Here is a 16249-nt window from a genome sequence, read left to right as displayed (position 1 = left end):
TGACAAACGGCCGTCTCTTTCATCGAAAATGTATACGTTCCGCGATTCTTCCAAAATGTACAATATTTGCCATTTAATTCTCATTGAAATCCAAAATGTGCATCAAAATAACTCCAGAGGCGGCTGAACAAACATGAATACACCCGTGTAACAAATCACCTCCATCTCATTTTTAATTGACTAATTTATAATTTAACAGAAGCCATTAGGTTTGTGATGTCAGAGTTTGAAATATTGTAAGTCATTACTCTACACCTGTGCTGTCCAAAGGGACATTAATGCTGTTGAGATTTGATGCCATTGGAAATAATATGCCGGGTGGAGACCATCCTCTCAATAAAAGAATTCATCTGAAACAGTGCAAACTATTATTGCCTCTTCTTATTCTAGATTAGGGAATTATATTCTTTTAAACATAATCTGCATAAAATGAGGCTGTTTCATTATGTTTTCCCAACACACTCCTAAAGATACATATCAAAATAATTTGACATTGTCCCATTGTGCCATTGACAAACACAAAAATCTCATCTAAAACATCTGAAATATTTTTAAGTGCTGCTTTTTCCACTTTCACTCACTGTAATTGGTTTAAGTGAAATGTTTTATTAAGTGTCAAAAGCACCAGAGGGGCTTTAACTACACAATCTGTCACATGGGCTGCCAAGGCATGCGGAGAACAAAAAAAAAAAAAAATACCTTGAGCAGGTTTGAGCTCATAAGTTGCGTTACACAGATGAGTGACTTGTTCATTCGTGCTTTTTCGTGTGTTCGATGATTGCAGACCTCTTGAAAGCACAAGTTTCAATTTACACAAAAAAAAAAAAAAAGAGACAATGACGCCGCTCTTGCTTGTGCTCTGCGTGGTGGTGGTGAGAAACAAAGGGTGATATTCTCAGCTATCATCCTATGTCACCATCGCATGTTTTCTAGGTGTTGGTCTTGAGATTTGATTCCGACAACACGCGGAAAGAATAGGAACACCCCATTATCACATTTTTCTGACATTCTGCAATATATCATGTTTTTTCTCACAAGAAACTAAAGCAGTAGACGCAGGTGATGATGGAAATACAATTAAGGATTTTGGATTCATGGGGTTTATTTTTCCAGAAATTTGGATTCAACTGGAATTTATTGAGCATAGATAATGAGTAGATTTTGTTGTATTACTGATTAAAAGTTGAAGTCCGTCCAAAGGTCGTGAACAAGTACGAGAAGGTACGAAATTGACTTTTTTTTTGAGGTGGTAAAAGTTTAAAACATGAACAGGCATGATTTATAAAACACAGGCCTCTTTGTTTTTCCTTGTCAGATTCGATTCTCATCTCTAAAGCTTCGACTATCAAGCCTTTATATTCCATTTTGGGGGTGAAGACCCAAAGACGCCTCAAAGACAGCTTAGAAAAATATTCATTAGCTGGGCTCTGCCTAATGTTTTCTCTGCATGGGTCTGTGTATTATCCGCAGTCATTTCTCCTCCTGCCGCCTTTTCAACTACGTTCGGCGAGTCAACTGCATCCCTCCATCTTAGTAGGTTAGAGAGTTTCCACATTTAATCGAGGAAATTTGAGAGGTGCAAATGAATCCTGATTGGGATTCATCATGGTCCATTTAGAATCAGAATCAATGGTCAGACCATCTAAATCTTAACTGCCATCACCCCGGGAGCCCCATTTTCCAGTCGCTGCAAGGTCACGACCTTCTTTCATAGGAACAAAGCGTAAAAAAAAGAGTGGCTGGGATTATTTTCATCAGATGCCGTTTTAAATGACCTTCAAAATCGCTCCCAATAACGACTGCTATCCAGAAGCTGAGCTTCACTGTGTTTGTTCTGTCTGGTTAGTCCCAACTCAGCAAAAATGTAAAACGTCAAATGACATACGACAAGATGACTTAAAATAGATTTCATGGCTTGTATTCCGCCAAGTTGTTTGTGCCAGGATGTACAGCAAAGACAGGAAAAGTCCTCCAATTCAAGCTGTGACAGTGAAGGAATTGGACATTTAGCAGCCCAACACTATCAACACTTGATATGATTTCCTTCATAGTAAACGTACTTTGCCGACGGATACAAGTTTGTAAATTCCTTGAAATGCTTTGGATGTTTCAATCCTTTCACAATAAGCGATCCCCAGCCTTGTTTTCCTAATGATGCCCTGCACAAAGTGCCCATCTGCAAAACCTGTTGAAAAGGTGATGCTCAAAATTTAGTCTTGAGCTCAGACCATAAACTAGGACGTTAAGAAGAGCTGCTAAAAAAGTGGATCTGTTTGAATAAAAATATAGAGCACTTGATGCCATTGCTAATTTATGAGCTAAGGGCTTTTTTTTTTCCCCGCCTTCAATGTTTGGCTGGCAGTGGGACTATGTGTCGTGTAGCCCAGCGGTGATCCACTCCCCTGTCCTCAGTTTTGCCTCCCACCGTGCCCCTGCAGTGCAAGGGTTCATGGGAATGACCAATGGGAAGAAATGCTTTGCTCCTTCCCACAGCTACGAGACAGCTGTAATCCTTTCACTCTTTTTCCTAAATCAGTTTAAAAACACACACACACATGCACAAACATGCGCACTCACACACATTCTGAGCATGTTTGGGCTCAAAGAAATTTGAAGGTACAACATGCGTATGAATACAGCTATTGAATTGATGGTGGGTTCGGCTTCTGCGTCCTAGAAAGCCTTTGAACATTAATCAAGTTGCCCTTTGGAGGCAAACTGTGGCCTCTGGCCTTTACTCGCACGCCAATGTTTCCCAACACTTACTAAGACAAAACACCCGTTACGTAAATTGAACAGGTGGCTAAAGAATCACAAATAAAATCTGATTGGATCATTTTCCAAGGCATGATCCTTGTCGGGTTATCTGGATTTTCAATCCCACTCGTGTTTCTCGCCCTCCGGTCTCAGAGGACCTCCGTGCAGTTTCCTCTCAATCTGCACCTCCTTTTGTTCAACTACAGCACCTCCTTCTCGTGCTGCGAAGGATTTGGCCATCGACTGTGGCTCAGAAGGTTGAGGGGGCTGGAAAAAAATGGAACAGAAGGCAAAGCGATGGGTGGGAAAAAAAAAATAAAAAGGTGGGATGGTGCATAAGGAGGAGTGGGAGGAGAAGGAGCTATGAGTGTGTATAGTCCTCAGAGAAGGGCAGTGGAAGCCAAGCGTGTTCATCTAAGCAAGTGAGAACCGTTTTACTTCAGCATCACAATGACTCCACATTGTTCGTAAAGCCGCGGGGAGAGACTCTACGCAATCGTCGGCCAATATGGGAAAAGTCATCCCAGATGACAATTGCACGAGTATTATTTTCCTTTGTGAACATTGACGGCACGCGTCCCACAATGCACCGCGGCAAACAACGTCACTATGGCAGTATCATATCAAATGAGCGTTTAATATCACGCGTCCCACAATGCAGTGCGGCAAACAACGTCGCTACGGCGGTATTACGTCAAACATCACGATAAGAGATTTTATTTGGGAAAGAAAACATTCTTTCAAAATGTAAATAGATGTCCCATTAACTCTGATCCACGCAAAACTCTCTTACCTTCGCGGCCTTCGCTATAAGCGTCTCGCAAAAATCATGAATAATAATGGGCCTTGGCTAGCATAAGGCCAATGTCAGCATATTCGTTGCTTTTCACTTGATTCCCCGAGGATTAAGATAAGCCGCGGAATGACCACGGGCTGTGAAGCAACCGTCTTTTACCACGAGAGGAAGAAAGCAGGCTCTTATTGTACGGCATCTGCCTGCTTGAGCGTGGAGGCGTTAATGTCTCACTAATCACGTTAAGGCACGGCGCACGCCCAATCGTAGGGACGCAACAACACCACTATCCATCAGCTTCTTCTGCTCCAGAAGAAGCATTGTCGCGTCAGCACTTAAGAACAAAGATTTCTTGATGGGATGAGCGAGTGCTATTTAGCCGCCATGGTCTCAACAGTAAGATCATCTGTTTAGCGCTAGAGGAAATTGGGAAGAAAGAGACAATATGAGAAAAAAAAACTAAACAAAAGGGGAGACAATCTACCCGAGAGTCAAGTCTTTAAGTAAGATCAATCTAAAGGCTCAATGTCGAGGAGCTTAGCTCTCTCACAACCGTGCTTGTCGAAAGGACTTAATGTATTCAAAAATGATGCATTTTTGCGGGAAGAAAAGAGTCGAGGAGGTGTCTGCGGTCTGTATTCCGTCACAAACACGACAATAATGAAGTCGGCGTGCGTTTGATTCAATGAAAACACCGCTTTGAGGAGATGACAAATTAAGAGAACCTTAATCACACGGGTTGGCTTTGGAAGAGCGACGACATCGGGTAAATCTCCATGCTCGCAAAAGAGACGCAATCTCAATAGCATTAGTGTCAAGCGTCACTGTCACCTGTGTCACTTGCATACAATTGCTTTCGTTGCATCCGAGCGCTCTCGTACGTTCTTTGTTGACATCTCGGAGGCAGGCCCTGTCTCTTCTGCCTGCCCACTCGCTAATGCTACGTGGCAGAACAAAAGCCCATAGCGCTGGTGCCAAGGCTCATCCTGAAGGAAGTTCCTGGGCACCAAGGTAATATTCGGGAGACGGACGTTGGGAATGCAATTGTCATGTTTGCTTTGTTTGCCGTGCAGTTGCTTCTCTGCGCGTCTGGCCTGTCTGTCCCGTTTCTTATTTCACGTTTGCGTCTCTGCATCTTCACCTCCCCCTCATACTCTCATATTCTCTGCTTGACATCTCGTTTGAGTTGTTTTCTCCGGCGCGCTCACCTCCTCTCTCTGCTTTTGTGTCTTTGATGCCATCACGGACGGACGGATGAATGACTGAAGCCATAAGGCTGATCCGCCCACACGCGCCGGCTGAGCTGTCCTGTGCTGTACTCTTGGATTCTCCAGCCCATCTGAAAGAGACGGCGGCGGGCTGAGTGTGACTCAGATGCTGAGGTGGGTGGTACGGGCACAGGTGGGTGGTTAAAAGAGAAAAAAAAAGTGTAGCATCTTCAACACGCTCACTTTCGCTCGGGAGATGCTCTGATGAGCGGCTGAAACGAGGCAAATTGGAGATGCGAACCGCTTTCAAATGTGATTTACGGTTCAAAGATCGTTGCTGTTGTATCTCTAGGTTGTTTTGGAGGAAAACCAAACGCGCTCCATTTTTGATGCGTGGGAATAAAACGGCTACTCGTTATGTTTGCTCCCGCAGCTTCCGAGTCAAAATAGCACAAACGAATCAGCATTATCATAATCAGTCAATCCGTGCGATGCTTCTTAGTTTCATATTTGCGACATCAAATGTTTACACTACAAATGCTTTCTTAATTTTATTAGCCGGGTGAACTGAGGCTGTTGAGGAACTTCAAAAGCATAGAAACAAATTGGGCTTGGCCAAAAGAAATATAAAAGCTATCAATTGTGCTTCTGTGTGTTTGGGTTTTTTAGGATTTCGGAGGATACCAAATGGAAATCAAGGCACTGTTGGTCCATAAGCAAGTGAAGAGGTTTTAAATGTGCCCAGAGTTGTCCTATAGGCTTAGATTTTCATATGTGCCACGGGTAATTCTCTCTGGCAGGCTCAAGTGACTAAGTAACATTGTGTGCTCCAAGGCTAACTGCAACTGGCTTATCTTTGAATGTGATTATCTTTATATAATTTGGCTGTCTGTAAAGCAGAGAGTGAGTCACTTATCTGAGGGCTATGGAATGTCTCTTCTCTGAACCACACAACACAAAGCCTTCGGCTGGATACTTTTATATTGAACTGACAGGGTTTTGTTTTTTTGGTTTTTTTCCACGTTAACGCTCGAGTAAGAAGAGAATGGTTTAGCTAGCTGCTTTAGAAAAACACATACATAGATCTAGATTTACGTTTTATTTTGCAATAATTCAAAGTTCTTAAGGCTTTGGTTGACATGAATAAAACAATTTCAATGAGAAAAAAGTGAATGCAGTTACTACTTTCCTATTGAAAACCTGAATGCATGTACTACTTTCCTGTGATATATGGTCCTACAAAACAAAAACAAAATCTCAAGTGACCACTTGCAAGCAAGACAGATCACTTCAAATCACTTTTTAACCTCAATAATGTCTTTGGCTGTGTGCCCTCCAAATCAACTCAGGAAATGGGCAAACAAAACACCATAAGTTCATTTAACCACTGTTATTTTCTCATTTACAGTCGAAAGCTATTTTGGGGTCTGCTTCCAGCATTCTTACAAATCGATAGCCATCAATTAGAGGGAAGTTAGCGCCTTGACTCGAAGGAATTCGGTTTCCCAGAGGCCCCTGCTGATGTGTGGGGAAAAAAAAAAAAGGGATTGAAGTCTGCTCTTCCTTCTGCCTGGAATCTGGTTTAAAAATTGGCTAAAATCAAGTGAGCTGACTTTGAAGATTAATGCTTCAAAGTAGGTTGGCTTGGTGGTAAAAAAAAAAAACAAATAAAAAAATAGTTGGTCATTTTCTTTTTTTTTTTCCAATCCTGATTTCAACAAGATTAGTGGTTTTGTAGTATAATTTAGCAAGTAATAAATAGTGACTAAATTACACCGAATATATTGGTACCAGTATCCAATCTGGATCGTCAACATCACAGCTCCATGTCTGACAGAGACATCAACAGAGCTTTCTACCTGACACCCACAACCATCTGTCGGGAGCCTGCGGTGGAGCCTTTACGGCCGCGCATTTGAGCCGTAATTGAGCCTGAAATGTGCTTAATAACGATTGTCCTGCCTAATACGCCACATCAGGAGCTCAGAGCGGCGTGACAACCTCCAGCAGCCGACACAGGCGGCCGAGCAGGGCAATCGGAAAGATGAGCAAAAAAACCCAATTGCTCTTTCTAATTAGTCTCAAATAATGAGAACAGCCCACATAAAATGCATCACTAAGAATCAGGCATAAAGAGAAGGGAATTGTGGACATTTTCCTTGATTGTGCAGTACTTAATAAATATAAAATAGTGAAAGCAATTATCCGACAATAAACTAGTCAAGAAAAAAAAGCAGGGTGTGCTTTTGAAAAAAGGACTAAAGAAAACAAGGCAAGCCAATACAATCAAGGTGGGACGATGCTAACGATGCTTACGAAATACGGGTTCCATTTTTCCTTTTTTTTTTTTAATGGAGCCATGCATTCCAATTAGAATGAATCAGAGTGACCGATTAGACCGAAAATACTCCACGGAAACACCCCAATCGGATTTCAAAGGCAAAAAATTCAAGTGGAAAGGTCGGGGCAGATTATGATCGGAAATCTTCAATCCCTTTTACTAATTGAGATGAACCAAGTATGAGCATATAGGCGTTTTCGAAAAACCAATTGTTTCAAACTTACCTACTCAGTGAACAAAACCCCTCAGAACAGGTTCTCCGCGTTATTAATGAGCATAAAATGAGTTGTGGCTATTTGTGTGCGAGTCACCCTGACAGAAGCCCCAGGCAAACAAAAGGCCTTAAGAGGGACTTTTTCAACCGACAAAAGGCAGGCGTCCTCCCGAACGACACGAGGTACGCTCTGGGATCGGAGGGCGGTGCTCCCATGTCCAAAGTCCCTATTGAGGATTTAGCCAGCGCACCTGTCAAACAAAACGGGGAGTCAGTTTGACGATGTCACACTCTCTCTCGCCCGAGGTGTACGCGTAGGCTAATCATCACGGCTTCTGTTTCAGATCTACAGTATAATCACTCATTCGACGTGACACCAAACACTGTGCTCTTGTGTTGTGTTTTGCTACAGCTCAAGACATTGGCTGTTTGTGGTTCGGGGAAAGGGTAATTGCCTGACAAGTGAAGTGAGTCATGAGGAAATGAGCATCCACTGAGAGTGGGGGGGGGGGGGGGGGGGAGAAAATGGTTTACAAAGTAACTCATACACACAACAAGCGGAGCCTGCTGGTAGAGCATTACTTATTCCCTCTTAACTGCCTATCCTATTCATTTGACGTTGGGTTTACAGCGTGTGGGCGCCGCCTCACCCAGCTGCACGTGTAACACGCTCAGCCAGCGCTACCTAAATGTTACTCCGGGGACTCCGGGCTTCATAAGAGCAATCGCATGCATCACACAGTCCGCATTTAAATACCAAATATTGCCCATTCGTTTCTCCCTGCGCAGCTCTGTGTTTAGTGCAAGCCGGGGGGATTTCAGCATGCAAACAGTCGGGACTGGAGAAAAGATAGGGAGAAGGTACAAATGAGAACAGGAGGTCTCCTGAGAGCCCCCCCCCCCACACACACACACACACACTCCTTCTGGCACCCACTTTCATGGTGTGTTTATCGCTTTACTCTGTATGAATTATCAACGCTCGCATTGTATAGCGTTTTGGATGCGAAGTGCGCAAAGTTCTAGAAGGTAGGAGAGCGGTCGGATTATTTTAGAGTATAAATCAGGTACGTTATGGAAAAAGTCGGGATGTTGTTCTCAAGTTACCAAAGCAGTAAAAGTCCAATTTTATTCAACTTCAATTAGATATCCTTGCATAAAGCTCACCAAGAGTGCCATATAGTCCCAAAAATACGATAACGTATTCAAATGTTGCAAACGGGCGACGCAATACTTCATCTTCTACTACATCTTCATGGGTTCAATAAAAGAACCCAATCAACATTAAAAAGGCTTTGTGGAAAAATTCTATATTCATCTCTTAAGATGTTGTTATCAGTGCAACCTTTTTTTCCCTCTTCTACGCTGACGAGACATGTAGGAGCAGAGCTGACAAATCTAGAAACAAGATGGACGTTCTGACCTTCCCCTGGCACAGCGCCTACGGCCTGAAACCCACTCAACATGACGGCTATCTGAAACCGCGCCGGGCGTAATTGCGCCTCCCGTCTAAGTATGATAAAGATATTCTTAAGGACCTTTTCTCTGTGCATCTCAGAGTCGCGACTCAACAAGAGGGCTCGTCCTAATCTAAGGATCCGGCCCCAAAGGTCTCTTGTGAGACTCATAAATGTAATGAGACACTGTTAATTCCGTGAGGACAAAAAAAAAATAAAGCCTCAGCAGACGGATTAGCACGCCGTTGTCGGCTTTTGATTGCAAGTCCAAAGTGGAACGCCGTTGCCGGTTGACTTCAAAGTTGTTCCGATTTCAAAACACATACAAGTGAATAAATGTAGTTCAATAAATTTGCCGTTTTCATAACTATGACAACAAGCTTGGGAAACCCTCATACAAAAGGCACCGAAATCTGAATCTCTTGCGTACATGCACATTTTTGACATTGATGGTGGGAAGCCACTCCAGAGACTCAACTCAGTTTTTTATAACATGCCCTTTTTCAGACAAATAGTCCTGATCCAACAGTTCTGGAGCAGTCAAGGGGCATTGTTCAGATGTCCTGACACGTACTGTACACAACCTGCTCAGCATGCACAACACTAACAAAGAATCGTCGCCTTAATGTGTGTCATACCACCCTTTGAGAAGATCTCTGTCACAAAGAACAACACGTGGCACGTTTGAGAGGCTGAGGTCACGCTGAACTGTGTCACAGTAAGCCTACGAAGCAAACGAGGTGAGCCTATTATTTAAACACGCGTGGACACGCTCAGCTTTGCAGAGAAGTTGAGGGGAAAAAAAATAAAATAAAGGTCACACTTTTCATCCTCCTCTTGAACATCACAATTTGGCACATCAAATTAGACCCTGGTTTTTGCTTCCTCTCTGTTGATGTACAGCTTGCCTTCTTTTTTTGCAAAAGTGCTGTACATAACTTCTTGTACTTTATGCATCTGGACACCCAACGCACATGTGTAAAAGCTGCTACACTTTAAAAACATTTAAATCGCTGGTATTTCCTATGGTGGAAAATATTATATTATTGCATAATAAAATAATATTTAAAAAAAAGTAATATTATTATTCACTTATTATGATTAAAAGTATTATTAAATATAAATAATATTGTATATGTTTGACCTCAGAGGTTCCTTTATATTTGAATGTGAATAAAATAACTGGCCATTTATTTACCGGATAAGTTTAGTATTCATATTCCAAGTGTTTTTTTTTTTTTTTTTTGTCTCCCCCAAGTTGTGCTAAAACATACCTCAATCATCTATACATCTGGCACTACTCTAGGTCCTTCTTGGGGACTAAACAACCAAATGGGTAGCACCAAAAAGCCTGCACTTCACACCTGACATAGGGGAGGGAGGGAGGGAGGTAGGTAGGGAGAGGGTGATATAAATACCTGCCAAATCATCAAATGTCCACTACATGAGATGGGGGAGAGGGCAATCAGGTGAATAATGGCCTTGATTTTTACACAAGGGTCTGCAGCACTGGTTACCATCAGTAGTAATGTCCACCTTGAACAACTCTTACTGTGCTGTTTGATCAATGCCGCCTGATGGGAAGAGAGAGAAAAAAAAAAAAGCCCATAAACAGGCCCTTGGATGCTAAAAGGGGAGCCAGACCTGAGGGAGCAAGTGTTGCAATGTATGCTGAGAGGTGTATTGACAGGTGTATTCCCACAAGTACAGGTGGAGACCCTATAGGACACCGGTGTCAAACCCAAGGCCCGGGGGCCAGATACGGCCCGTCACGTCATTTGCTGTGGCCCGCAAAGACAAATTGTGCATCTAATTTGTGTCATGACTAAAATTGCAAAATTTCTTCACTTTTAAATCATTTTTTTTTAAATATTTGAAAAGTTTCCACGAGTCTGATTTGAAAACAAATAATGTGTCCGTTTGTTTTGTAGCTTATACCGTATATGGTAATGAAGATAAAGAATGTCCGTCATGATCTGAACCTCTTTTAATGCTCGAACCCTCAACCTCACAGCTGCGAGGCAAACATGCAAACCGGTGCTCCACCGTGCCGCCAGATTAAGAACGTATCAAGCGTTAACATCACAGACAGACAGATACGACCTTTTTGTTTGTCTTTTAAATCATCCTTCCATGGTTGAAAAGTTCATCTCTACAAATGGAAGTGGGAATGTCGACGACTCTTGAAGCTGAGAACAGCCGCAGAAGAAAGACAGCGAGAACGAAAATGGGGGGGAAAAAAAAAAAAAAAAGACTCGGCAGCGAAGTTTCTCTTCTCGACAAAGAAGGCGGCATGTTTCTGTGTCGCTGTTTTCCCTTTTCATGGCAAAGGGAGAAGAGCCAAGGTCGAGCGTGTCAGTGTGAGTCAAGCCTGAAAGTGTGAAGCCTCCAATTAGACATAGCCTGGGGTCTGACTCCAAAAGACAAGGATAACATACACCCATCCGCGAAAATGTGCCAAACAACGCATAGTGCAAACACACACACACACACACACACGCGCATCTTCACATCCCTGTTTTACATGAAATGCATCTTGATGCCACAGCTGTTTGCACCCCATCTATCATCTCCAGCAAGCAACAGGCACAATTATTAACAAGCAAAATCTGTCATGGCCTATTAACGCAAGAAGGAACCTGCGAAGGCAAGTAAACAATTTATTAACGCACGGCTCATGTATCTAATTATGTAGATGAAAAAATATATATATAATTTCACAGTCTATTTGCACTTAATTCAAAACGCTGTTTAACTATAATAGTATCGATTATTAAATTCATGGCAGTAGGGCGTTACATCATCTTTTACTTTTTCTTCTGTATACTTGTACCGTCAGGTTTCCCATTGAGTTTATTTCCAAGCCGCAAATCTCTTAAGAAATATATAAACATAATTCATAAGTATTACTTTACTCTTTTTTTTTTGGGGGGGGGGGCGGTAATAATGTTTGTGGATATACTAGACAACATCTATCTGTCCATTCATTTACACAGATAAATGTCTACATTTACATATAGCTTTGAGCGACTGCATGGTTAATGTTTAGATGCCGAGACTTGAAAAACAACTCGCACCTTAGGTCCACTTTAATCGTGCACTTAACTGGAGTGGCGGCATATCTGAAGCTTGATTGTGCCAGGAGTTCTGCCTCAGAACGCAAAAAAATAAAATTTATCAAACGGAGATAGTTTCAGCAAGTCACAAAGTCGGTAGATGTAATGACCATACAGAGAAGAAAGAAAATGTGAATAGGAAGCAGCAAAGGACGATAACGATAGGTGTCATGATATCTACATGCGGAAGAGCAACTTTAAGGAAGCCAGAGTGGGAACGGATTTTGCCTTCTGGTCTGCGGCTGTCTGTGTCAGGGGTACAAGTGACCCAAAACCAGATAGACTCCCTGCTGTCGCGCATCTCCCGAGACCTTCAGTCCGCCGACCTAATTTATTAAAGATTGATCTTCTTCCAGATTCTGGATGTGATCTCTGCGCCACTTTCACTCGCCCATAAATTTGGACTGGAACTTTACAGCCATTCAAGTCTCATAGTAGCTCAAAACGAAAGCAAAAATATTTATTCCGTATGTTCTGGTATATAATCAGTCAGGTAATTGTGTTGGCTGTAGCACATAGCATTTGTAAAAAATGCTGCATCGGGGAAAGCAAAATGCATGTTATTTTAGTGAAGAATTCCTGCCACATCATGTAAGTGTACTAGACAGTTGCAACCACACTATAAATAAGAAAATGTCAACTTTTTGCTCAGCCTGCACAAAACCTCGGCCATAATACTGCAGTACAAAATTAGACGGGACTTCTCTTTCCATTTTCACTCGGGTTTTAGGAACAAACAGTATTTAGGGACAATATGATCCTCATGAGATTGCATCACATTTGCAGGGAGGTTCAAAACGCTACATATCGTTTTGTTTTTGGGTTTTTTAGTCCAACTTAAAAAAAGGTGCAGTAAACCTGTGAAGAAAGCTCGAGAGATTGAACATTCCTCTGTAGTCCTTAACTACGCTGGGCTGTCCAAGGAGCAAGAGTTAGACTGAGTGGCCCTTCTCCAGCACGTTGAATAATGAATTAGAGGCTGATATCCTGTGACGGAGACTGGGAGAGAGCACTTCCTCCCTGGGCCAGAGTGGGGCTTGAATACACGTGAATAATACATGCTCAAAAGTGGCTCCGTCCAAATGACTCAGTACGAGGAGTCAAGTGCAAGATTATCCTTCCGTAGTTATGAAAATATTACAGAATGAAAAGAAAGGTGAGAAGATGAGGAAATGAAGTCAATAGTTGTTGACAACTTTCGATTTTATTTGAAATGATATGGTTTTTTTCTATTGTTTACTTCAATGTCATCATCAAAACAACAAAATGTGTCTTCTGACATTTGTTCATCAGACAATTATAAGACTTTGGAAGAATCATAATTATAGTTTTGCTTATGATGAGTTGTTGTATAACTAACTTCTCTTGTAGGATTCAGAGGATCAAGATTGCGAGACCTCATGGTCGACCTAAGAAGGTACTCGAGAACATCTCTTTGCAATCGGAGAAGAAATGGCGTCAAACACGATATCCATCACATCTCCGCCTGGGCATTAAAAAATGCAAAAAAAAAAAAAACAACCCTAATATGTAGCTTTGATACACAACTAACCCACTTGTGACAAATCAAATAAACGAGTCTGTTCCGCCCGACATCCACAAAACAGTTCAACCTTATTCCTCGGTTTCCTCTTTCTACGTTTCATCCAGGGATTCTGGTTACATGGATATGGAAAACTATCATAACCGTGGCACCTGTCTGTTGAAAAAAAAAACAAATTCCCTTTGACAGATTTATAACATATTTACTTATCTTTATACAGATGTCAATTTACACTTGCAGTCCTCCCACATGAGCAAACGAGGGGCCCCCCTCTCCTTCCCGGGGCCGAGTCAGCCTCCAAAAGAGCTTCAAACCGCAGGCTCCCACTCGGCCCCAGCGCGCCCAAGCTAACCGCTAATCCATGTGTTTGATACATTAGACGCTCTGGTTGGCTTTGTTCTACTGGGATGTGTTGTCCGTTCCCTTTGCCAAGTCCCGCTCTATCCTCTTCCTCTCCTCTCTCGCTCGCTCGCTCCCACCGCGGGCCGGCGGATTTACGCCGGAGTCCACGAGATTTGTTTAATTGTGTTTCATTAGGGACGGTTCAAGACAGAGTCACAAAGGTCAGGCTGTGTGAGCGACTGGAATCCGATTGCTTGGCGAACACCCGATCATCAGATCTTTTGCCTCCGAACGGGCTTGAGGGACTCGTAGCTCACGATGCAATTTATGTAGTGTTTAAGCAAATTGTGGGTCAGGGACACTTTGCTTTGGCATGATGGAATGTGTTCCCATTCAAATAAATTCTCCCTTGACAATCATTAAGAGCAAGAGAGTCTTTTGCTCTCGTCAGTCGAGAACTCCGCATGCCTTCGAGGCGGTGATAAGACGAAGCGCAACTGTCTGATTGATATCTACATCCGAGTGAATTAACACAGACAATGTTCATTTAAGCTACTGTACATAGTAAATAACCGTTGCAGGATTGGTTCTTGAAATGGATCTATTGTGCAGTATCTGTGCAACTTCAGCAATAGATACTTCAGGGGAAAAAAAAAAAAAAAAAGTTTCATCGCCTCGGACTACAGATGGAAGAAATGAATCGGACTTTATTATTCATCACCACGTCGGCATTGCGAAACAGCGAACACCACATATCCATTTGCATCACCCTAACATCTCGGTCCTCTGTCATTGCAGACATTAACAATTGAGCTGCAACACCTTTTGGAAATCTCAGCAGCCTCAAGACAGAGTTTACGCATTTCTCACTGATATGATGGAGATGCTTTAGTCCGTTTTGTATCGAAAACAATGAGTAGTTATTCCATCCGAGTAGCATACCGCTCAAGGTTTGATAAATTAGCTCGGTTGCGAATGCTAGTTAGGGTTAGAGACATGTTGAAGCGGGATTGAAAATATGTCACGCATATGTAAGTCATATAATTGGTAAACCTGAGGTGAAATCATTGTGGAGCGGAGTGAAGACATGCCAGACTTGTCATTGGCCTTACAGCCATTTTAATCTGGCATCTAGTCAATCTTAAAGTCACCATTTACAAGTTCAAAGAAATGAGTCACGTATTTAAATTAATACAAAACGATGCTCCCAATTTCTGGGAAAAATATGAGCATAAAAGAGGTTTGATCTTCAACAACAACAAAAAAAGCCTTTCAAATTGATTACAATCCAATATTTTCATCCTATATCGCAACCAAGTAGGACATATTGTGAAGTGCGCTGGCCCGACCGACTGCACGGGTTCTAAGTGGGACACTGGCAGACTGAAATTAAAGAGAGGGCGACAGCAGTTGCATGCATGCACAAAACATTGAGGCCGGTTGCCTAGTCACAGCGGAACAAAGCGCTGCATCCTGGTCCCGCAGAGATGCTGACTCAGCCAAATCCCTCAATTGCAGCCTGCACTTGGCCTCCAGGAACACAATCTGACCCACATACAACTCCACGTGAAGTATCGTGCGGCAAGTTGAGCACAGCACCTTTCCTAAAAGATCCATTGACACCTGGGACCGCCTCTTCAAAATCTGGAACTTTATTCAGCTGAATTCATTTACAAATAAAAATAATTGGAGTACTAACAGGAGACGGTTTGTGTGACCACGTAGTTAAATCATCTCATTTAAAGCGAATCGGTTTAATTAGTCTTTGAAGCTTGCTATTATTAATTGAGTAAATTGGCTTCATTTCAGCCCCAACGTACTTATCAAGCGTCGGACAAGAAGGAGGAACAGGCCGTAAGCTTCCTGCCTGTGGCAAGTGACCGCGCGGCAATCGCCTCCGATTAACCCGCTCCAAAAAGGAAAAATACTGCAAACAGACAAGGGCCTGGATCTTTTCTATTTAGAGGTGCACAGCCAAGGCTCTGCTATGACCTTTTTCTATTCATGTTGCACCTTAGAAGGCAATGGCAATATCCCGGCGAGAGGTTAGGCACACTTAATGTGTTCTTCCCTTGAGAAAATATTTGCCCGCGCAGCACAGTTCAGGACATCTCGGTGAAAATGGTAGAAATTGCCTCAAACTGATGTTGAAGCCGTGGCCCAGGGATGAGCGTTTACAAATGATTTTTACTTTATTTTTGTATTTTGACAAGCAGTGTTTTGGGGAACTGTTTTTGACATGCACCAAAAGGAAACATTTTGTCTGGAACTGAAAATGAGGTAACCACGGCCAAAACCGAAACATTAGAAAAAAATTATAATACCGTTTAAAAAATAAATAAATACAAACTCTCCGCTGTATCATTTTTTTGTAATTTCTTTGCTCCCTTCTGAGGTTATTTCCTAAATGCTGAACCACTTTTCCACCAAATATCACAACACTAACTGAATGATGCGATAATCTTTTCCCTAACCTTG

General features: G+C 42.4%; 1 protein-coding gene across 4 annotated transcripts in view; it reads right to left on the bottom strand.

The window, feature by feature from the left end:
- Positions 1–16249, bottom strand: part of mef2cb (myocyte enhancer factor 2cb) — a 139889-nt gene that overhangs the window by 115746 nt on the left and 7894 nt on the right. For 3 of the 4 annotated variants that reach the window (XM_085909400.1, XM_085909392.1, XM_085909398.1), the window contains exon 2: positions 4759–4889. The exons of the other annotated variant lie outside the window; for it this stretch is intronic. The gene's annotated coding sequence lies outside the window, so the exon portion shown is untranslated. The remainder of the gene's footprint in view (positions 1–4758; positions 4890–16249) is intronic. 4 annotated transcript variants of the gene reach the window in all.

This window comes from Syngnathus leptorhynchus, chromosome 4 (genome assembly GCF_054491065.1).
Source record: "Syngnathus leptorhynchus isolate UIUO chromosome 4, UIUO_Slep, whole genome shotgun sequence".
NCBI classification, from domain to species: domain Eukaryota; kingdom Metazoa; phylum Chordata; class Actinopteri; order Syngnathiformes; family Syngnathidae; genus Syngnathus; species Syngnathus leptorhynchus.
This window is presented reverse-complemented; position numbering and strand designations above follow the sequence as displayed.